Source organism: Pan paniscus, chromosome 15, assembly GCF_029289425.2.
Source record: "Pan paniscus chromosome 15, NHGRI_mPanPan1-v2.0_pri, whole genome shotgun sequence".
Taxonomy (NCBI): domain Eukaryota; kingdom Metazoa; phylum Chordata; class Mammalia; order Primates; family Hominidae; genus Pan; species Pan paniscus.
The window spans coordinates 93,689,520-93,712,778 of record NC_073264.2 but is presented as its reverse complement, the minus strand read 5'-3'; the positions used below and the strand labels follow the sequence as shown (position 1 = coordinate 93,712,778).

Sequence of the window (23,259 nt, the reverse complement as noted above, 5' to 3'; positions counted from 1 at the left end):
GGGATGGGTTCAGGAAAACGAGTGGCATTTGAGCAGAGCCTTGAAGAGGCTTTTTAAAAACTTTTAAAGAGTAACACACACAGTGAAATGCACACATCTTGAGTGTACAGCTAGCCACATTTTTACATATGTCTACACCTGTGTAACTACCACCCAAATCAAGATAGAGAGATCTGTGCTGCCGTAGCCACTAGCCAGAAGTGGCTTGTCTGAACTGACAAGTGCTGTAAGCACAAAATATACACAGGATTTCAAACTTACTGTGATAAAAAGAATATAAAATAGCTTATTAATATTTTTATTGTTTACAAGTTAGTATAATTTTTTTTTGAGACAGATTCTTGCTCTGTCGCCCGGGCTGGAATGCAGTGGCGTGATCTCAGCTTACTGCAGCCTCCGCCTCCTGGGTTCAAGCAATTCTCCTGCTTCAGCCTCCCGAGTAGCTGGGATTACAGGCGTGCACCACCATGCCCAGCTAATTTTTGTATTTTTTTAGTAGAGACAGTTCACCATGTTGGCCAGACTGGTCTCAAACTCCTGACCTCAAGTGACCCACCCACCTCGGCCTCCCAAAGTACTGGGATTACAGGTGTGAACCATCGTGCCCAGCAAGATAATATTTTAAATGTGTCAGGTTAAATAAAATATTATTAAAATTACTTTGCCTGTTGTAATATGGCTGCTAGAATATATAAAATGACATATGTGGCTTGCATTAGATTTCCATTGGATGGTGCTGATATAGGACAGTTCTAGAAAGTTCCTTCTTACCCCTTCCCAGTCAACAGTGCCTGAGCCCCCAGAATGAGGATGTGTCAACACAGCACGGTGGGGGAAGGAGGATCACAGACCCAACAAACAGCAAAGTCAAACTGAGGGCTTCGCTGGGAAATGGGCACTGCCTACTGTTCACAGTTCTGTCCGGTTTAAGAGATCCCAGACCCTCCCCAAGACCCTCATATTTGCCTTCCCCATCCCAACACACACAGGCTGGTTTTGATTCCAGAAAAGGAGGAACAACATCTCGGAGCCTCGCATCCTGAGTTGGGTGGGCCAGAAGGTCTGTGTGCATTCTACCTAAGGCACCAAGTCTCTCAAGGTACCTGCAGGGGTGAAAACCTTAATCAGACAGACAAGGGTGCCCAGAAAGCCATGAAGCTGTGGATGGTGCCTTCCATCTTGCCCTGTGTCTCTGTGATGTTGCCCAGGGGTACCGGGGATCAAGGTTGGCATTGTTTCCAGAAGCGTCCAGGGCGTGTGCTGTAAGGAGCCCCTTGGGGGAGGCAGGGGATGAGGCCAGGGTAAGCCCTGTAAAAGGGCACAGGAAAGTGGAACTACCCCTGAAGGCAGGGCTGTAGGGGTCCTGGGGGTTCTCAGGGTGGTGGAGGGGTCAGGCAGCGCTGTATTAAACAGGGGCAGCAGTGTTGTGAATTTTGAGCAGTGGTTTTCGAGAGAACTGACTGGGACTGCCTGTCATGAGGAGGGGTGTGTGAAGGTCAGTGTGAAGTCTGTAGCCGGGGAGAAAATTCCCTCCCACATCCTCCGGGGGGCCCTGACTCTCACGAATGTTGTGTGTGCTCCCGGCTGCCTGTGGATTTCCCCTTTCGGTCCACAGCCTTCAGCCTACCTAGAAGAAGGAGCCAGGTCACCAGGAAAATATGAGTGTCCCGGGGAGTGGCAGGAATCCTGGGGCTGGTGGGGGTGGGGTAGGATGGCTCTGTGGAAGTCCACAGGCTGTGGAATTGAAGCCGAACAGTCTCATTTGGAGCTCAAGGCCAGGGCGGCCTGGCTGATACTGATGTAACCACTTCCCAGGCCCTGAGTGTGGTCCCAGCATCTCGTCTGGGAAAAGTTAAAATGATGGCGGTCTGAATTTCCCAGAAAAGAAAAGAAACCCCTGGGCTGCAGGCTCCTCTAACCCCACTTGGAAACACAAACATATGTTCTGGCACCAAAAGACGCTATAATCATCCTTAAACATCCCTGCTTGGGCCCCAGCCTCCCCCAGGCCAGTTAGGACTTTCAATAGCAGGGATTGAGGGCAATCGGCTTCATTTCTTCTTTGCCACGAACTATGGCTTAGCACTTGGCCAAGTCCTTTCCCTGTCAAGGTCTGTTTCCTCATCTGTGCAATGGGGACTGGGAGAAGGAAGCTTCTCCATTTGCTGGGTGGCCCTAGGTGTGACCTCGGCTCATCCCCAATTTTTTTTTTTTTTTTTTTTTTTTTTTACCTGCAGAACCAAAGCTGCGATCAAACAGAGAGGTTCTGGGAGTAAGGAGGGAGTGGGCCTCTCATTCACTCGGGCCGTGCTTAGTTTCTGTGGACCTGCCAATGTCAAATGCTGTTCCAGGCACAGGTTAGAGCAGTGAACAAAACAGTTAAAAAAAAACCCAAAACCTTCATGGTATTTACATTCTAGGGGAAGAGGCGGGCAATAAACAAGGCAAATAGGTGACTAGAGGATGTTAGATGGTAATACCGCCAAAGAGGAAGAGGAAAGAGTCCCATGGATGGGTGACAGTTCCAAACTGGGTGGCCAGGGAAGACACCCGGAAAAGGTGACTGTGGAATAAGTGCCTGGCTGCAGGTATCTGGGGAAGAGATGTCCAGGCAGAAGGAAGAGCAAACTCCCAAGCCTGCAATTCCTGCTCCTGGAGCAAGTGCAAGGAGGGACAATGAGAGAAGGGTGAGAGTGGCAGGAGGTGAGAGCAGAGGGGGTAGGGGGAGGGCCCCATGAGCATCTGGAGCCACAGGGAGCATTGTCCCTAAATCCACATGTACAAGCACTCCCCAGGGCTGGGCTTCCAGCTAGCTACATGCCTAGCCCAGCGCTCAGGCTTCCTTGGCAAGAATAAATGGGCCCATGAAGATCTGGGGGGACCTGGGTGGTCTCAGGGCCCAGGAGGGTCTGCAGGAATCCACAGAGATAAACCTGCTTCCCAGCCCGGCAGCCCCACCTGCATCCTGAAGCACGAGGCTGCTGCTCTCAGGGTGACTGACTGAGTGGAAACTCTGCCCCAGGCTCCAACATCACGAGGACTGTACATCTCACTGTCTTGTGATCACATCCCTTCCTGCTCTAAAACTTGCAATGGATTCCACTGCCTAAAGAATCCGGTCCAGTCCCTTCATGTTTAAGGCATTCCCTTTCTGGGCCTCTGCCCCTCAACCCCAGACACCCCCTACAAAGGGCTCCACTCCATCACCCAACAGAACATGCACTTCTCCACCCGGAGCCCACGCTCATGCTGCTCTGTCCACCTGCACCTCCTTCAGGGTCTATTTCTTCCTCCCAAGATTATTTCCAACTGGTAGGCAAAAGCATTAGACCAGACACAGAAAGCAATGATCATAAAAGAAAAAATAGATAAAGTTAGATTGCATCACAATTTAAAACTTCTGCCCATCAGGCTGGGGGAAAAATATCTGCAAAACATATATCCAACAGAGACCAAGCAAATCAATTTTTAAAATGGGCAAGAGATTTGAACAGATACTTCAAAGAAGAAGACATACAAATGGACAACAAGCAGGTGAAAAAATGCTCAAAGTCATTAGTCATTAGGGAAATGCAAATTAAAACCACAATGCGATACCACGGCACAACCACTAGAATGGCTAAAATTAAAATGACTGACAACATCACATAGTGGTGAGAATGGGAAGTAATCAGAATGCCAGCGTACTCTTGGGGAGAACGAACATTGCAACGAGCACTTTAGACAAAGATATGGCACTTTTTAATAAACCTAAACATATACCTACCCTATGGCCCAGCGATTCCACTCCTAGGTATATACCCGAGGGAAATGACAGTATACGTCCAGAAAGACTTGCACACGAATGTCAAAGCAGCTCTCCTCCTAACAGCTCAATACCACCTGGTTCCAGTGTCCACCAGCGGCAGAATGGATAAACAAACTGTGGCATGTCCACACAACGGGCCAGTAGTCAGCAATAAAAAGGAATTAACCACACACACAACCACGTGAATGAATCTCAGAAGCATTATGCTGAGTCAAGGAAGCCAAATGCAAAAAAGTACATATGGCATGAATCCATCTATATGAAGTTCAAACAGGACACTTAGATGTGTGCATTCACTTTTACCACATGCAGATTTTATACCAAAACTACAAAAGATAATCCTAACTAAACACTGAACTCTAGTTAACTCTAGTCATGATAACATTCAGGGGGTGGTCTGCAAATTCCTATGAAATACATTAAAAAGTAAGGTGCATTCATGGATATGTAAAGATATGTAACAAAACAGAGAAAAACATTGAGGGTTACTTGTGGGTGTATGGGTGTTTACTGCAAAGTTCTTTCAAGTCTTCTGTATCTTTTAAATTTTTAATAGTGAACTACTGGCAAAACAGTTCTCCCCATCCCTTAAGGCCCCTTCAGATGAAGCCTGCCTGCTGTATTAGAAGTCTTGGGTTTGAATGCAGGCTGTATGACCTCTGGCCAGTTATTAATACTTTACCTCTCTGGGCTTCAGTTTAATCACCTGTGAAAACATAATAAGCTGGGCACTGTGGCTCACGCCTGTAATCCAAACATTTTGGGATTAAGGCTAAGGCAGGAAGGTTGTTTGAGCCCAGGAGTTTGAGACCAGCCTGGGAAATATAGTGAGACCATATCTCTACAAAAAACTTTTGAAAAATTAGCCAGGCATGATGGCGTGTGCCCCATGTAGTCCCAGATACTCAGGAGGCTAAGGTAGGAGGATTGCTTGAGCCTGGAAGTGGAGGCTGCAGTGAGCTGAGATCGCCTCATTGCATTCCAGCCTGGGTAACAGAACAAGACCCTGTCTCAAAATGAATGAATAAATAAATAAAACTAAACAAAAATAAAAATAAGTAAAAACAACGTAATTGTCTTTATTTAAGAGGGTTACTGGGAAAATTTCATGAGTTGTCAACTACTTAGCACAGTGCCTGACACACTATTCAGTAAATGTTACAGTTTTTCCAACCCTCCAACCCCCGAGTTATAACGCTTCTCTTCCTCTTCCTGCTACAGTTCTCTCACTTTAAAACCTTGATTTTGGGACTAGGCACATTTGATTGAAGTGACTTGTGGCAAGATGGCAAAGATGGAAGTGCCCAGAGTGGGTGACATGCAGGCTTTGTTTTACAGCTGTGATGACGCTTATCAACTGGCCTGGCCACAGCAGCTCCAACTGCCAGGAGCCGTCGCTAAGCCCACCCAGCATCAGATCAGCCATCTGTTGGCAGAGCCGGCCACTCTGACACCCACGCCCTCCCTCTCACCAGCTGAACTCCCACTCCGCTAAGGACCCTGCAAAGGCAGAACCGGGGACCTTGGATAATGAAAGGTGTTGTTAGAGCCTTGGAAGCTTTGGAGCAGCTCCACCAGAAAGAGAAATTGCTCCACAACGTGTTGTTCTCCCACTCATGGGGAATAGAGCAATGAGCTCAGAGCAGCAGGCCCACAGGCTTCTGATCCTATGGCTGCCGCCAGACACCCACCCAGAACGCCCTGCCAGACGCAGTGCCAGCAGACACTCGGGAAAACCCAGCCCCTGGGCTGCAGGACTCAACCTCTCAGCTTCTATGGGGATTTTCTCACCAGTTCCCTAAAGGAGGGCGGGAATTGGCCTTGAGTGTGCCCAGCTCCTGGGCATGGTGCCTGTTGTCTACATTCAGGCCTATTCAGCCTGGGGAGTAGAAGAGGGAAGCTCCACTCCAGGGTGGATAGCTAGCCCAAGGGGCTGACCAAGTGTGGGGACAGAGCGGTGAGCATGGCAGCTTGGGGTGTGCGGCCCTGGCTAGATGCTGCCTATTAGGGGTAGGGGGAAGGCGCAGAAGTTTCCCAGCTCCACAGGGTTCTGGCTTTGGGCTGCCTATGTCAGCCCCAGGAAGCAGCTCAGAGAGTTCCAATGCAGCCTCACGGTGGGAACCGAGGCTTTCCTGTATAGACTTGGCCAGAACACGCCAGGGGGCGGGAGGTGGGAGTGTGTGACGGAAAGGGAGAACCGGAAAAGGCCATCACTACCCCACCTACCAACCTGACCCAAGGCAGCGTGGCCTCCCAGCTTCAACAAGACAAAGGGGGTCTACAGGAATGGAGAGGCCTGGTCCCTGGCCTTAGAGGGCTTTTGGGCCAGTAGAAGCCAGCGTGGCTCTGGTGATAAATGTTACAGGATGGCACAGTCCCTCCAGACAAAGCACCACGAGTACACAGAGGGAGTGCAGGGGCCGGCGTGGGAGGGAGGGAGCCCTGGTGATGCCAGCCAGGGCAGCAACTTGCCTGTTTCATGTATTCATAGTCCACACCATACGGTGCCCACTGTGGGCCCCCAAATCCTGTTAATTCAGTCATCCTCACACCTGCCTGATTCAACCTCAGAGGTTGAATTGTGTCCCCCGAGAAGATATGTCCAAATCCTAACCCCAGTACTTGTACATGTGACCTTATTTGGAAAAAGGATCTTTTTCTTTGCAGATATAATTTAGGGCTACTGAGATGAGATCATCCTAAGTTTAGAGTGGGCCCTAACTCCAATGAGAGGTGTCCCTATAAGAAGGAAAGGCACAGAGAGACACAGATGAGGTCCGTGTGAAGGCAGAGGTAGAGACTGGAGTTATGATGCCCCAAGCCAAGGAGTGCCAGAGGTAGACAGCCACTACCAGGAGCTCGGGGAGAGGCATGGGACGGATCCTCCCTTAGAGCCTCCAGATGGAACCTGCCCAGCTGAAACGCTGGTTTTGGATTTCTGGCCTTGAGAACCACAAGAAAATAAATTTCTGCTGCTTTAAGCTGCAAAGTTAGTGGTAACTTGCTACTGCAGCCCTAGGAACCGAATATACCTACCCTACCCCTAGTGGTCTCATGTAAAGGTGAAGACACAGAGGCACAGAGAGGTTAAATAATTCACCAAAGGTCACACATCAATAAGTGGCAGAACTGGGATTCAAACCCTGGCAATCTGACTCCAGAATCTACGCTTCTAACCACTCTACTCTTCCAGCTCTTGAAAGTTTAAAAAAAAAATTTCATGTTTACGTATCCTGGCAAAGAAAGGGTATTCAATAATGTTCATTATTCCACTTGGGAATACACACAAACACACACAGTGACATAGAAATATACATAGAAATAATTTCCAGAAGGCTATGTAAGATGTCATTAGAGTTATTTCAGAGACGTTAAGGGGGTTTGTTTCAAATTTTTATAATAATTATGCATTGCTAACATGATTTAAAATCATCTTAAATAGGCCAGGTACAGTGACTCATGCCTGTAATCCCAGCACTTTGGTAGGCCAAGGCGGGCAGATCACCTGAGGTCAGGAGTTTGAGACCAGCCTGGCCAACATGGTGAAACCCCGTCTCTACTAAAAATAAAAAAATTAGCTGGGTATGGCTGCACATGCCTGTAATCCCAGCTACTTGGAAGGCTGAGGCAGGAGAAACGCTTGAACCAGGGACGCAGAGGTTGCAGTGAGCTGAGATGGTGCCACTGCACTCCAGCCTGGGTGACACAGCAAGACTCTGTCTCAAAAAAGAAAACAATCATCTTAAATAGGCCAGGCACAGTGATTCACGCCTGCAATCTCAGCACTTTGGGAGGCTAAGGTGGGAGGACTGCTTGAGTTGAGGAGTTTGAGACCAGCTTGGGCAACGTGGTGAGACACTATCTCTACAAAAAATTAAAAGAATCAGCTGGGCACAGTGGTGTGCACCTATGGTCCCAGCTACTCAGAAGGCTGAGGCAGGAGGATCGCTTGAGCCTAGGAGGTTAAGGCTGCAGTGAGCTGTGTTCACACCACTGCACTCCAGCCTGGGTGACAGAGCAAGACCCTGTCTCAATAATAATAAAATAATAAAATAAAATAATAATAAAATAAATATAATTTATTTTATTATAATAAAATAAAATAAAATAATAATTATATTAATAATAATAAAATAAAATAATAATAATAAAATAAAAATAATTTTAAATAAACAGTTTCTTATTTGTACAATGGAGCCGGTAATACCTGGCCCATGTTAACACTTTTAGTAGGTCACATTTTTCTGGATGTAGCAACCACACATGTGGTCATGCCCTATCTCTCCCAGGGACACCTGTTGCTTTGGGGACACTGGCCAACCTAGTCCACCAGGGACATCTCATTCCCCCAAACAGGCCCTACTCACCCCAACTGCTTCTCACTTGTTACAGCAGGAGGAATGGTCTGAGGCTGGGGGCGGGGGGCAAAGGTCCCCAGAGAATGAAAACAGTTACGCCCACTATCATAACAATCTATCAAAATTTAAAAGAGAAGAAATTCTGGAGCCCAGATTCCAGCAGCCCCATTCCCTGAACACCCGCGTTTACACGTTTACAGATGGCCACTGCTGCTGCAGCATTTACTACATGGAGAAAATGGGGAAAGCCAATGGCGCCACAGGAGAATGGATAAATAAAGCTGTGACTCAGTCCACCCTGGACAATGACACAGCTGTTAAAAGGCAGGAAATGCAGTAAATCAGTGGAGTGGCTATAGTAAACATTAATCTATTATATACTTCAAAACAGCAAGTAGAGAATAGTTCGAATGTTCCCAGCAAAAAGATAAATATTTAAGGTGATGGATATCCCAATCCCCCGATTTGATTCTGATACATTACATGAATGTGTCAGAAGATCATATGCACCCCCAAAATATGTACACCTATTATTTATCAATAAAAGAAAAGGCCCAGGGGCCAGGCACAGTGGCTCAAGCCTGTAATCCCAGCACTTTGGGAAGCCGAGGTAGGTGGATCATTTGAGGTCACGAGTTCAAGACCAGCCTGGCCAACACGGTGAAACCCTGTCTCTACTAAAAATACAAAAATTAGCCAGATGTGGTGGCAGGTGCCTGTAATCCCAGCTACTAGGGAGGCTGAGGCAGGAGAATCGCTTAAACCTGGGAAGCAGAGGTTGCAGTGAGCCGAGATCATGCCACTGCACTCCGGCCTGGGGGACAAAGCAAGACTACGTCTCAAAAAAAAACAAAGAAAAGAAGACAAAAGGGCCAGAATCAATGCTACACAGATGGTTAAATCTCAAAATTCTGTTTATTGCATGAATGTTAATTTCCTGATTTTGATCCTTGTCCTTGAGAAATACCCACTGAAGTATGTGGGGTAAAGAGATAAAATGTCTGCAACTTACTCTCAAATCATTTAGAAAAAATTAGAAGCTAGGTGTGGTGCTGCATGCCTGTAGTCCCAGCTACTCAGGAGGCTGAGGTGGGAGGATCACCTGAGCCCGGGGAGATTGAGGCTGCAGTGAGCACTGATCGCACCACTGCACTCCAGCCTCAGTGACAGAGTGAGACCCCATCTCAAAAAAAAAAAAGACAAAGAAAAAAGAAAAAAGATAGAGAGGGAGAAAGAGTGCAAACAAGCAAATGTGACAAAATGTTAATAATTGATGAATCTGGCGAAAGGAGTGTACCAACAAGAATTCACTGTACTATTCCTGTAACTCTTCTGCCAGTCTGAAATCATGTCAAAACAGAAAGTTAGGCCAGGCGCGGTGGCTCCTGCCTGTAATCCCAGCACTTTGGGAGGCCGAGGCGGGTGGATCACGAGGTCAGGAGATCAAGACCATCCTGGCTCACAAGGTGAAACCCCGTCTCTATTAAAAATACAAAAAAATTAGCCAGGCGTGGTGGCAGGTGCCTGTAGTCCCACCTACTTGGGAGGCTGAGGCAGGAGAATGGCGTGAACCCGGGAGGCAGAGCTTGCACTGAGTGGAGACTGTGCCACTGCACTCCAGCCTGGGGGACAGAGCAAGACTCCGTCTCAAAAAAAAAAAAAAAAAAAACCAGAAAGTTAAAAGAAAACGTTTTAAAAAGCAATCAAACAAACAAAAAAATCAACCCTAATGAGTGAAGTAAGCAAATTACGGAAGGAATGAAAACATTTATGTAAAGTATAAAAAAACACGCACCACAGTTCTATATCCTGTTTGTGGATACATGCACACACCAAACTCAGGAAGATGGCTGCCCTTGAACTGAGGAGAAAAATAGGATCAGGGAGGGGTGCGAAGGAGGTTTCAACCAGTTCTGCAATGATTTATTTATTAAACCAAACAAAAAGATCTGAAGCAAACATGGCAAAGTAATAGGAATTAACAAAGCTGAATTATGGGTGCATAGGGCATTGCAATGTTGTTCTCTAGACTTCTCTAAACTTGATATTTAATTTAAAAAAAAAAGCTCTCATGTATAAACACACATACTCCCGGGTCCCAGAGCATGCCACAAGTCGAGGAAATGTGGAGTGGAGCAGAGCCCAGGCACCCAGGCCTGTTCCTTCTGCCAGTGCCCTGTCCCTATGACCACTCCAGCTGTTTTTTCTTGGCATTTTAAAGTCAGTTCAGAAGCCCGAGAGTCCCATGTTGGAAGGTCATCAAGATGAGTCTAGCCCCGGGAATAGATTCAACTGGCCATCCAAAGAATCAGCCCCAGGGGACTTTTTGGGACCCCCGCCCCCACCCCCCCCACAGCTGTCACAAGCCACCAGAGCAGAAGCCAGAGAAGGTCATTGGAGACAAAGAACAGCTGATGCCAGAGGACATCTAACTCTGAATTTCCTGGTTCCAGGTGTAGATGTAGGCGGGAAGAGTGCGGTGTGGCCTGCAGGCATTTGGGGCTGGGAGAACTGCCCACTCCTCATTCCATAGTGTGATGAACAGGTACAGGCTTCAGGCTAGATAGGGCCTGTGATCCTCCTGAGCTCCTCTACCTCTTTGAGCCTCAGAGTCCTCTTGTGTAAAGCAGGGAGACTCTGCCACTCAGCTCAAGGACTGCATGAGGATTGAATGGGACAGTGTAACTAAAGAACCCAGCCCACAGCTGACTTTTAGCAAATGGTAACTACCAAATGAGATGGGGGGGTGGGGAGGCTTCACGAACAGTTCATGGAGGAAGCTAGGGCTGAATTAGACATGGGACAGAGTGGAGAAGGAATTCCCACTGGGCAGGGAGGTGGATCTGAGACTGTTAGGAGGCAGGTAAGCATGCAGAGATACCTGTTGGAGTATCTGGTTTGGATCAGAGGTGTGCCAATAAAACACCCGTCTAGGACAATGAATAAGTAAATGAAGAGCAAAAGTCTTCCAGCCTGGCCAACATAGTGAAATCCTGTCTCTACTAAAAATTAAAAAATTAGCCGGGTGTGGTGGCGGGCACCTGTAATCCCAGCTACTTGAGAGGCTGAGGGAGAAAAATCTCTTGAACCCCGGAAGCGGAGGTTGCAGTGAGCCAAGATTTGAAAAAAAAAAAAAAAAAAGCAAAAGCCTTGATGTGTAGCAATTGCCAGTTTCCAGGGTGTGGGGTGTAAATGCTCCCACCATTGCTGAGGTCAAGCTCTCTAAAGGTTTGCACCTGGCTAGCAAAATTTCTGGATAGTTAACAATAGGCTTTTGAGAGCCTAACCCTAACACTTCAGTTCCCTCTCTACCATCCCTAGCAAGCAGCAGTTGTATCTGTTTGAAGACCTTTAATCACATGAGCTAGCTACCTCACCAGGCAACCCATTCTGAGAAGCAATTCTCAATTTCTATTGAGATGAAATCCGTTCCCCTGAAGTGTTTCCTCTTGTTGCTTTTTCTACATTTTATAGGGCCATGAGGACTACTCCCCCCACCCCCCCATAAAGCCTCTAAACTATGTGAAGATGGCTTGTGCATCTACCACCCTAGAGTCTTCTGTTTTCCAGCTGGAACAGCCCCAGGCTTCCACACAGCAACCCAGAGGGAAGGTTTGTCAGCTGTGGTTGACGCTGAGCTGGGTGTCTCCAAGAATTTCCAGATAGGGTGGTTCGTTTTTTAACAGCATTTAAATAATCCAATTCAGTGGTTTTTAACATAGTCACAGAGCTGGGCAACCACCACCACAATCAATTTTAGTACATATTCATCACCCCACAAAGAAACCCCTTACTCATGAGCAGTCACTCCTCCCCAGCCCTGCCCCCTTCCCTCTAGCCCGAGGCAACCACTAATCTTTCTGTCTTTATAGATTTGCCTATTCTGGACATTTCCTACAAACAGAGGCATACACTATGTGGTCCCTTGTGTCTGGCTTTCACTTGGCATCATGTTTTCAAGGTTCATCCATGTAGTAGCAGCTAGTGGAATTTATCGGTACTTCTATATCAATGTTTCATTTCTTTTTATTGCCAAGCAATATCCCATTGTATGGAGATGCCACATTTGACTTGTCCATTCATCAGCTAACATTTGAGTAGTTTCCAATTTGGGGATATTACAAATAATGCTGCTAATATTCATGTGCAAGTTTTTGGATGGAACCTATGTTTTCAGTTCTCTTGGGTGTATATCTAGGTGTGGAATTGCTGGATTATATGGTAATTCTGTGTTTAGTATTTTGAGGAGCTACCAGACTGTGTTTCAAAGTGGCTACACCATTTTACATTCCCACCAGCAGCATATGAGGTTTCTAATTTCTCCAGCACCTTTCCAACACTTGTTATATTGTCTGTCTTTTTGATTACAGCCACCCTATTGGTTGTGAAGTAGTTTCTCATTGCGGTTTTGATTTGCAGTTCTACGGTGGCTATTGATATTGAGCATCTGTTCATTTTCAGCCTTTTTTTTTTGAGACAGGGTCTCACTCTGTCAACTAGGCTGGAATGCAGTGGTGTGATCATGGCTCACTACAGCCTCAACCTCCCAGGCTCAAGTGATCCTCCCACCTTAGCCTCCCAAGTAGCTGGGATCACAGGCATGTGCCACCACACCTGGCTAATTTTTTATTTTTTGTACAGACAGGGTCTATGTTGCCCAGGCTGGTCTCAAACTCCTCGACTCAAGCAATCCTCCTGCCTCAGCTTTCCAAAATGTTGGGATTACAGGCATGGGCCACCACGCCTGACCCATTATTGGCCATTTGTATATCTTCCCCAGAGAAATGTTTATTCAGATCCTTTACCTATTTTTGAATTGGGTCTTCTATTACTGAGTTGTAAATTTTTAATATATTCTGGATATAAGCCCCTTATCAGATATATGATTTGCAAATATTTTCTCCCATTCTATGGACTGCATTTCCACTTTCTTGAGGATGTCCTTTGAAACATAAAAGTTACAATCTAAGAAGTCCAGTTTGTCTAGTTTTTCTTTTGTTGCTTGTGGTTTTGGTGTCATACCTAAGAAACCATTACCTAGTCTTAGATCATGAAAATTTGCCCATCATTTCAGTTCTTACATTTAGGTCTTTGTCCTATTTTGAGTTAGTTTTTATGTATGGCATGAGGTAGGGGTCTGACTTTATTCTTTTGCATGTGGATATCCCACATTGTTCCAGCACCATTTTTTGAAAGACGATTCTTTCTCCATTGAATTGTTTTGGCAGCCTTGTCAAAAATCAATTGACCATAAAATATGGAGTGGTTCTGAGCCTCCTCATCATACTGCTTTTATCCTTCTGAGTATAATGAGTATCCTTCTTTCTTTGCACTTCTGAAATGTGGAGTCCCAAATAGAAATAATACCCAGGTGTGCCCTGAGCAGCACAGAAAGAAGTGTGACCATCACCTCTCTACAGCTAGATACTCTACTTGTATTAACATGACCTAACATCAGTTTTTCTGTAGCTCCACAATGCTTTTGGGAAATTAATTTGGATCTGGAGGGTGGAATCACATTGTGGAGATGAATGGAGATAACGAGGGTAGTTATCTAGTTATGAGATGGGTAGTAACATGGCAAGTAACCATTACAAGAATGGATATGATATAAAGGAAATGACACTGTCTGGTTCTGTTGTTTACTACGTGACTTTGGGCAACTCACTTTCCTTCTCCAGGTTCAGCAGCCTCTTAATACAAATAGTAGGTTGGATCAGATCTGGGATGGCAAGTAGGTTGAACTTCCCATGTGAACCCCAGTTGACTGACAGCAGCTGCCTAGACTGTTATGTTGAAGGCTCCACTGAAAGAATGCAGGAATCTACTAGTGATGTCTGCCAGGGGCTATGCCTGGGAGAGCAGCAGCAGCTGTGCTAGGTATTTCCTGAGCATGGATCAGACCAAGGACTAAGGTTTCTTCCAGCATTATGAATTCCGCAATTCTGTGACTCAACCGACACTTGGCTAGCTGCCACCTGAAGGCTTTTCTTCCAAGCCAGGCTGGCCCTGCCCCAGTGAACAGCCTGGGAGAAGGCAGGCGGCCAGGCTGGCTTCTCCATGGCTTTGTATCTGCCAGATCCTTCTTCCTAGACGTGTGTGAAGCTGAGCCACAGCTGCTTCCTAATTCCACCTCTGGCCCAGGCTTTGGTGCATACAGAAACAAAAACACAGTTCCAGGCTGACCATGGAGGTCCCGTGGGGATGGAAGAGAAGTAGCAGTTTCAGAACTAGGATCTCTCACACATGCACAAAGCACAAACACTCAACAAATGCCTCCAGCCTATTTCCAGGGGCTAAATAACTGTACAGGGCCCTGGCAGGTTCTCACAGATGCTTGTGGCTCCAAGAAGTGTCTGGAAAATCTTGTGAGAAAGTTCCCTGGGTCTCTCCTCCCTTGGGAAACCAAAAGACCTTCCATTAGGAGGTGGGCAATAGAGTGCAGCCTAAGACCCCCGACCCTCGGTGGGTCAGTCCCAGGAACAGGGGACAGGCTCTATGGGCCCCTGCCCACAGCCTCTAGCAGGGGAAGTCAGTTTAGGCAGGTCTTCCGGACCTCGGAAGCACTGACAGCAGGCCAGACTGCCTCAGCTCACACGTCACAGCCCACATCAAGGGGTCTGGCAGGTCAAAGGCCTTCAAACTTTCCACATCTGTGTGCGCTGCAGGCCTTCTGTCACTTAGTGTGTGTCCAGCACTCTCCAGCTACCAGTCTTGCCTTCCTGACTCCAGCTAGGTGCCCCGCTGTCCCTACTGGGCTCCACCTGCCCACACTGACCCCAACGTGTGGAGGCCTGGTGGTGCCGGCAGAGGCAGCCAGCTTCAGCCCCAGGCCCTTCTGGTGGTGGCTCCCACCACGCCAGACCCACCCCAGGCCCCTGCTCAGCCACTGTGGTTGACGGCTCATGGCTTTGCTCTGTTGGGCCTCTAGTCCCAGCTGCTCTGCCTTCTCCTTGGGCTCTGCTCTTGCAAACTCTGTACACCCCCAGCCTCCTAGGAACCTGGACTGAGTTCCTCCACTCTCCCTCCCTCTGGAATCTTCTCTGGTTCAAAGGTCCTAGCCACTTTGCCTATCTGGGTCATCCAGGTCTCAACTGACTCAGCCTGCCTGTCCTGCTGACCCCACCACCTGTCCTGGGCAGGTCTGTCCACTCCCACCAGGCCCAAGCTTACAGGTGACGGTACCAATCCTGTCCCCGGCACTGCATGCAATTTGGCCTTCAGTCATCAACCAGAGCTATGCAGCCTCATGGTTTAAGCATGGACTTGAGAACCAGGCAGCCTGGGTTAGAATCCCAGCTCCGTGGCTTCACAAGTGACTCAGGCTCTCTTTGCCTCAATTTGCCTATATTTAAAATGGGAAAGATAAGCATGACTACCTGATGAGTTTGCTATGAAGTCCAGCAAGCATTCAGTGATGTTAGTATCCACCATTTATTCACCCAGTAAGTATTTATTCGCCCAGTAAGTATTTATTCAGCACTTACTATGGGCCCAGACTCCACTCTGGGCTTAACGTAATAATAATTACAACAACAGTCATATGAAAGAGCAGCTGACATCCCCCCCACCCCAAGATCCCCAGAAACTTCACTGAACATGGAGATAGTTACTGGAGAAGACAGGATTTAGGGGCCAAGCTGGAGGGACTGAAGCTGGGGGCAGCAAGGACAAAAGACCCAGGTCACCAAGGGCAACGGGCAGGCCCTGAGCACACCTGTCACATATATTGGGATGAGCTGAGGCCATCTCTGCAAGGACAGACCCCTGGGAGGGGGCCTGGGAGGCTGGGGGACAGGGTGGGAAGGGGGTCCTCCCCTGTACAGGGGAGCATTGTCTGTAATGGAGAAAAGAAGAAACCGAGACATAGTCACTAGGGCTACAGAATTAGCAAGTGGCAGAGCTGGGATATGAACCCTTTTGTACCTTTGGAATTTGAACCGTGTGACTATATCGCCTACTCAAAAAACAATTAAAACAACTTGAAACTTTGAAAAATAAAGTTTCCCTGAAGAGTATTCATATGTGGCATTGAGCTGGGCTGTGTGCAGGTGTATTTAGAGAACTCTGCGCTCTTGTTCTGGCTAAGACCGCACAGTGTAGGCCATTTCCCTTCTAGAATAGATCTCAAAGAGATACTTTTAAAATGCAAGTGAAGCTTAACAGACAAAGATGTTCACTGCCACGTGACTTGCAGTTGTGGAAAACTAGAAACAATCAAACAATACTGCCTGTAACATGCTGGTCTCCCCCAAACTCAAGCTTTGTATTCCAGTGTCTGGCCCATCTACCACTGTGTGCCCAAGCCCGGCATAGAATAAGGGTTCAAGAAAAAGTGTTCAACAATGGAGTGGTTAAGGAAATATTAGTACCATATGAAACTGGCAACATCCAACCATTTTTTACCTATAAAGAAAGCAATTTGGGATGTTCAGCCTCATACAAACAATGGAATGATATATAGCCATTAAAAATAGTCCCTAAGGGCCAGGCATGGTGGCTCACGCCTGTAATCCCAGCACTTTGGGAGGTCAAGGCAGGCAGATCACCTAGGTCAGGAGTTTGAGACCAGCCTGGCCAACCTGGCAAAACCCTGTCTCTACTAAAAATACAAAAATTAGCCAGGTGTGGCCGGGTGTGGTGGCTCACGCCTGTAATCCCAGCACTTTGGGAGGCCGAGGCAGGTGGATCACAAGGTCAAGAGATTGAGACCATCCTGGCCAACATGGTGAAACCCCGTCTCTACTAAAAATACAAAAAAGCCAGGCGGGCGCCTGTAGTCCCAGCTACTTGGGGGGCTGAGGCAGAGGAATCGCTTGAACCCAGGAGTCAGAGGCTGCAGTGGGCCAAGGTCGCACCACTGTGCTCCAGCCTGGGTGACAGAGCAAGACTCCGTCTCAAAAAAAAAAAAAAAAAAAAAAATTAGCCAGGCGTGGTGGCATGCACCTGTAATCCCAGCTACCCAGGAGGCTGAGGCAGGAGAATTGCTGGAACCTGGTGGCGGGGGAGCAGAGGCTGCAGTGAGCCAAGATTGTGCCACTGCACTACAGCCTGGGTGACAGAGCAAGACTCTGTCTCCAAAAAAAAAAAAAAAAAAAAGTCCCTAAGGCACTCACTTATAGCTGGTGGAAGCATAAATTAGTACAGCCTTCATGGAGGGCAATTCAGTAACTTCTATCACAATTGCAAACACATAAACACATAGGCCCCTTGACCCAGCAATCGTGGGAACTTATACATACAGTTGCATGTATGCAAAATGACGCACAGACAAAAGTGCTCACTGGATTCAGGGGAGCATTGTCTGTAATGGAGAAAAGACTGGAAACAACCTAAATGTCCATCAATAAGGGACCAGGGAAATGAATGGAATACTATACAACTGTAAGAAGAATCATGAGAATACCTTCTGTGTACTGACATGGAAAGATTCCTAGGGTGGGTGTGTGGCTGAAGGACAAAAGCAATGTAGGAAATACTAGTACCATATGAAACAACCCAGTCACTAAATGGTTAAGGAGATATTAACCACTTACATACATATAAACCAGTATGTATACTGTACTCCCTTGTTGGAAAGAAAAAGAATAATTATTTGTATTTGCATAAAGAAACTCTGGAAGAAGATGCAGGAAGCTAGTGTCAGGAAGGGGTATAAACAGGGACATGAAGGGACCAGGTGGGAAAACTTCTTCACTGTACATCTTTTTCATTATATATATATATTTTTAAATCCTATGAGCATATTACCTACTCAGAAATAAATTATGTTTCCAGAGTTTACCATTTACTGTGTGCCATGCATTGCTGTTGCTGGTTAACATACATGAACCAATTTAATCCTTTAAAAGAATGCTATAAGGTTACTCTGGTTATCATTCCCATTTTAGAGAGGAAGAAACCAAGACATAGTCAGTAGGGCTACAGAATTAGCAACTGGCAGAGCTGGGATATGAACCCCAGCAGTTTTTTTTTTTTTTTTTTTTTTCTGAGACGGAGTCTTGCTCTGTCACCAGGCTGGAGTGCAGTGGCACGATCTCAGCTCACAGCAACCTCCACCTCCCGGGTTCAAGTGATTCTCCTGCTTCAGCCTCCTGAGTAGCTGGGACTACAGGCGCCCACCACCATGCCTAGCTAATTTTTATAGTTTTAGTAGAGACAGGGTTTCACCATGTTGGCCAGGATGATCTCGATCTCCTGACCTCGTGATCTGCCCAACTCGGCCTCCCAAAGTGCTGGGATTACAGATGTGAGTCACTGCTCCCGGCTGAACCCTGGCAGTTTTTTGAGTCAATAGTCTATGTTTCTAATCACTGCCAAATTCCTACTGATGAGTGCTTATGATATAAACATTACACATCACAGACACACAATAGGCGAATGGAGAGATGGAAGGACAGATCTTGTCCATGGCGTGGAAGACAATACTGTCAAGATATCAATTCTACACAAACGGTCTACAGCATCAGTGCAATCCCAGTTAGAATCCCAAAGGTGTTGTGTGAAAAGGCAGAGGGAGATGAAAGGGGCTGAGAAGATCCAGGCTGCACTTGAAGAGGGGGTATTAGTTGTTCTGCAGGATATCAAGGCTTATGATAAAGCCGAAGTGATTAAGATGGTGTGACATTACTGCAGGGACAGACACACAGGTCAGTGGAACAGAAAAGTCCAGAAATAGAGCCGCACATTTACAGTCACCTGATTTCTGCACAGCCGCAATAGTAGCACATGAGGAAAGGACAGTCTTGTCAATAAAGGATGTTGAACAACTGGGTATCCAACTGAGGGAAAAATGAAGCCTGGTCCCTTCTTCACAACTTAAAAAATCAGTTCCAGCCTGACCAACATGGTGAAACCCAGTCTCTACTAAAAAATACAAAAAAAAAAAGTAGCCAGGCGTGGTGGCACATGCCTATAATTCCAGCTACTCAGGAGGCTGAGGCAGGAGAATTGCTTGAACCCGGGAGACGGAGGTTGCAGTGAGCCAAGGTCACGCCACTGAAATCCAGCCTAGGCGACAGAGCAAGACTGTGTCTAAAAAAATAAAAAAAAAAAGTCTGTTCCAGGTAGACTGTGTCCTAATTTAAAAGGTGGAAGGTAAAACAAAAAAGCTTCTAGAAGAAAGTAAAGAATGTCTTCGTAATCTGATGGTAGAGAGACTTCTTAAACAGTATGCACATGCGTGCACGCACACACCCACACCCGCCAATCTTAAAAGAAAGGACTGATAAAATTGAATGCAGTAAAACAAAGACTTCCTGTTCATCAAGACATCATTAGGAGAATGAAAGCTCGCCCGGGAGGCGGAGGCTGCAGTGAGCCAAGATCACACCACTGCACTCCAGTCTGGGCGACAGAGCGAGACCCTGCCTCAAAAAAAAAAAAAAGAAAAGAAAAGAAAAAAAAGAATGAAAGCACAAGCCCTGAGTGGGAGAAGATATTTTTACACACACACCCAACAAAGGGCTCATAAGCACATTGTACACACCGATAAGGAAAAGACCAGACAATGAATAGGGAAATAAGCAAGAAGCTTGACCTGGCGCTTCTTACTGTGGATCTCCACATGGCTGTGAGCATGTGAAAAGATTCTCAACAGCGTGAGGATCGGGGAATCGTAAATTGAACAGCGAGAGCCCATCCCCATGGGTGTCACGATGGAGGCTGACACTACCAAGGCCTGGGGAGGATGCGGAAGAACCAGAGCTCTCCTATTCTGCAGGTGTGAGTGGAAATTGAAACAACTGTGGCGGTTCATCCTGAGATGAAGTGATTTCTTTCTCCTTCTTTGCACTTTTCTGTACACTCCAAATTTTACAATAAATGTGTATTATAATGACAATAAAAAAAGTAACAGGTGAACACTTCAGGGGGAACAATAAAAATGGGAGAATAGACACCCAGGCATGAATCTTCCCAGATCAATGTGCTTGTCAGAGCCTCTCACATACAAGATAGTGGAAGGTGTAGGGATTTGAGAAGACCACCAGAGACCCCCTGCCTGGCTGCCCCTCGGCTGCCCTGGACAAACTCAGGGGAAGGACCTCTGTCCCTAAGGAACAAACTCATTCCAACCTCTCCACAGTTGTCCATATACTTTCTTTCTTTCTTTCTTTCTTTCTTTCTTTTTTTTTTTGAGATGGAGTCTCACTCTGTCACCCAGGCTGGAGTGCAGTGGCATGATCTTGGCTCACTGCAACACTGCAACCTCTGCCTCCCAGGTTCAAGCGACTCTCCTGCCTCAGCCTCCCGAGTAGCTGGGATTACAGGTGCCTGACACCATGCCCAGCTAATTTTTGTATTTTTAGTAGAGATGGGGTTTCACCATGATGGCCAGGCTGGTTTCGAACTCCTGACCTCAAGTGATCCGCCCACCTCAGCCTCCCAAAGTTTTAGGATTATAGGCGTGAGCCACCACGCCCAGCCCCATTTACTTTCTATGAGCCTAAGTTTCCCCATCTGTAAAAAAAAAAAAAAAAAAAAAAGACATGACTCAAAGGATATTTTTTTTTTAATGGGGAACATCAGTCTCATACCCATAGGGCTGAGATGCTGGGCAGATCAGATATAATCATTTTGTGGAGGGGTTTTATAAACTCAAGAAGGCTATCTCTATGGATGGCCACACATACATAAATATATATAAAAGAAGTCCAAAGAACCAAACTGATTCCAAACAGTATTTTTGGCTGGTGGGGTTTTCCTAGCTTCTGGTCTAGCCAGTGCTATCCAACAGAATTTTGTCATTGCTGGAAATTCTCTTTACCTGTATCATCCAGTATGGTCACCACAAGCCATATGTGGTTATTAAGCACTTGAAATGAGGCTACTGCCACATTTTAAAACAAAATTTTTATTTCCGTAAGTTTTTGGGGAACAAGTGGTATTTGGTTACCTGAGTAAGTTATTTAGTGGTGATTTCTGAGATTTTGGCACACCCAACACCTGAGCAGTATACGCTGTACCCAATTTGTAGCCTTTTATTCCTCACTCCCCTCCCACCCTTTCCCCCAAGTCCCCAGAGTCCATTGTATTATTCTTATGCCTTTGCATCCTCATAGCTTAGTTCCCACTTAGGAGTGAGAACATACGATGTTTGGTTTTCCATCCCTGAGTTACTTCACTTAGAATAATGGTCTCCAGTTCCATCCAGGTTGCTGCGAATGCCATTAATTCACTCCTTTTTATTGCTGAGTAGTATTCCATCATATATATAGAGAGAGACCACAATTTCTTTATCTACTTGTTGACTGATGGGCATTTGGGCTGGTTCCATATTTTTGCAATTGTGAATTTTGCTGCTATAAACATGCGTGTGCAAGTATCTTTTTTGTATAATGACTTCTCTTCCTCTGGGTAGATACTCAGTAGTGGAACTGCTGGATCAAATGGTAGTTCTACTTTTAGTTCTTTAAGGAATCTGCACACTGTTTTCTATAATGGTTGTGCTACTGACACATTTTAATTAATTTAACTTGTAAAATAGCTACATGTGACTAGTGGCTATCACACTGGACAATGCTGATCTAGACTTTTCTAAAGTTTACATCTTTTCAGTGTATATGTGAATTCGTGTGTTATTTGTGGGATTTGTTTTCAAATAGAAGGAAAAAAGAAATAAAGAGGAAAACTATATGCATGTTGAGTGTTGTTAGTACCTTTGGCCACCACCCTGTTTGGAAAGTTCTTCCGGAAAGCAAATCCAGTCCTGTGCCATCTGTTGCAGTGTTTGCCGGCCCCTCCTCCTGGGAGCTTCCACGGGAGGCTGGTACATGTCAAGGCCACTTCCTGGACCAGGTCTTTGCCTGAGATGAGCCTCCTGAGTCTCGTCCCCTCCAAGCTCCCTGGCTTTCAAGAGCCTCCCAACTCCCATACCCACTTCCCTTTGGCTGCTACCCAGGGATGGACCAGGCTGGGAAAATGAGCAAGAGGGCAGGAGTCTCAGACGGCTCTGAGGAGACCACCCTTCCTCTAAGAGTACCTGCAACCTGTGGCAGCCCACACATTCCACCGTGGCCCCGTGACCCCCGCCTCTGTCCTGCCTGCTGCTTACTCAGCAGTTCCTCCTCATCTGGGGTTGACTGGGGGACATTAGGGAGGAGATGGCAGCCTCCCCCTCCCCTGCTGAGGCTGAGAAGGGAGAGGGAGAGGGGAGGAGTTGCACCATGGTAAATAACTTCCCCCAGAAGGGGAGACAAGGAGCCTGGGTGCCCTGCCTTTCACTCTGAGGCTGGGCTTTCAGTGTCTAAAATGAGATGACCCCATGGGATTAGTTGTGAGGACCAGAAGGACTAAGGCATCTAGAGCTTAACAATGGCTCAATAAAGAGTGGCTGTGGACATTACTCATCCTGGGCAGCTCTGGGTGGTGCAGAAAACCCTATATCCTGGAAAGTTAGCTGGGGTCTATTCTAGCCTGTTGCTGTTAGCTTGCTGTGTGACCTTAAGCAAGTCTCCCTCCCACTCTAAGCCTAGGTTCTCTTAGCAGTAAGATAAGAGAAGGGAGTCATGCCTGTAATCCCAGCACTTTGGGAGGCCAAAGCAGGTGGACCACTTGAGGTCAAGAGTTCAAGAATAGCCCGGCCAACATGGTGAAACCTCATCTCTACTAAAAATACAAAAATGAGCCTGGCATGCTGGCATGCGCCTGTAGTCCCAGCTACTCAGGAGGCCGAGGCAGGAGAATCGCTTGAACCCAGGAGGCGGAGGTTGCAGCGAGCCGAGATCACACCACTGCACTCCAGCCTGGGCAACAGAGTGAGACTCAGTCTTAAAAAAAAAAAAAAAGATAAGAGATGGGAGACTTGCCTCCACTTACTTCATGGGCTTACTGGGGGGAGGGGTTTAAAATAACTAGGGGGGGCGGGAGTTGTGCTTTGGCAGAGTGAACCACTGTTTGTACGCTAGGGAGGAGGTCAGAATGCACTGCAGGTTCTCCATAGCTGCCCTTCCACGGGCACTGCCAGTGTCGTGAGGGTGCAGGCCAAGGATAGCAGCCCTGACACGCCCATTGCAGGAAACTACACAGCGTCACATTGCTCCCACCCCCTGGTGACACTGAGTCACCCTGCAACCCACCTAACAGTTGCTGTGA

The 23,259-nt window shown here is 46.9% G+C and overlaps 1 protein-coding gene across 2 annotated transcripts in view; it reads right to left on the bottom strand.

The window, feature by feature from the left end:
* RIN3 (Ras and Rab interactor 3) overlaps positions 1 to 23,259 on the bottom strand; it is a 174,930-nt gene that overhangs the window by 133,641 nt on the left and 18,030 nt on the right. The window lies entirely within an intron of this gene.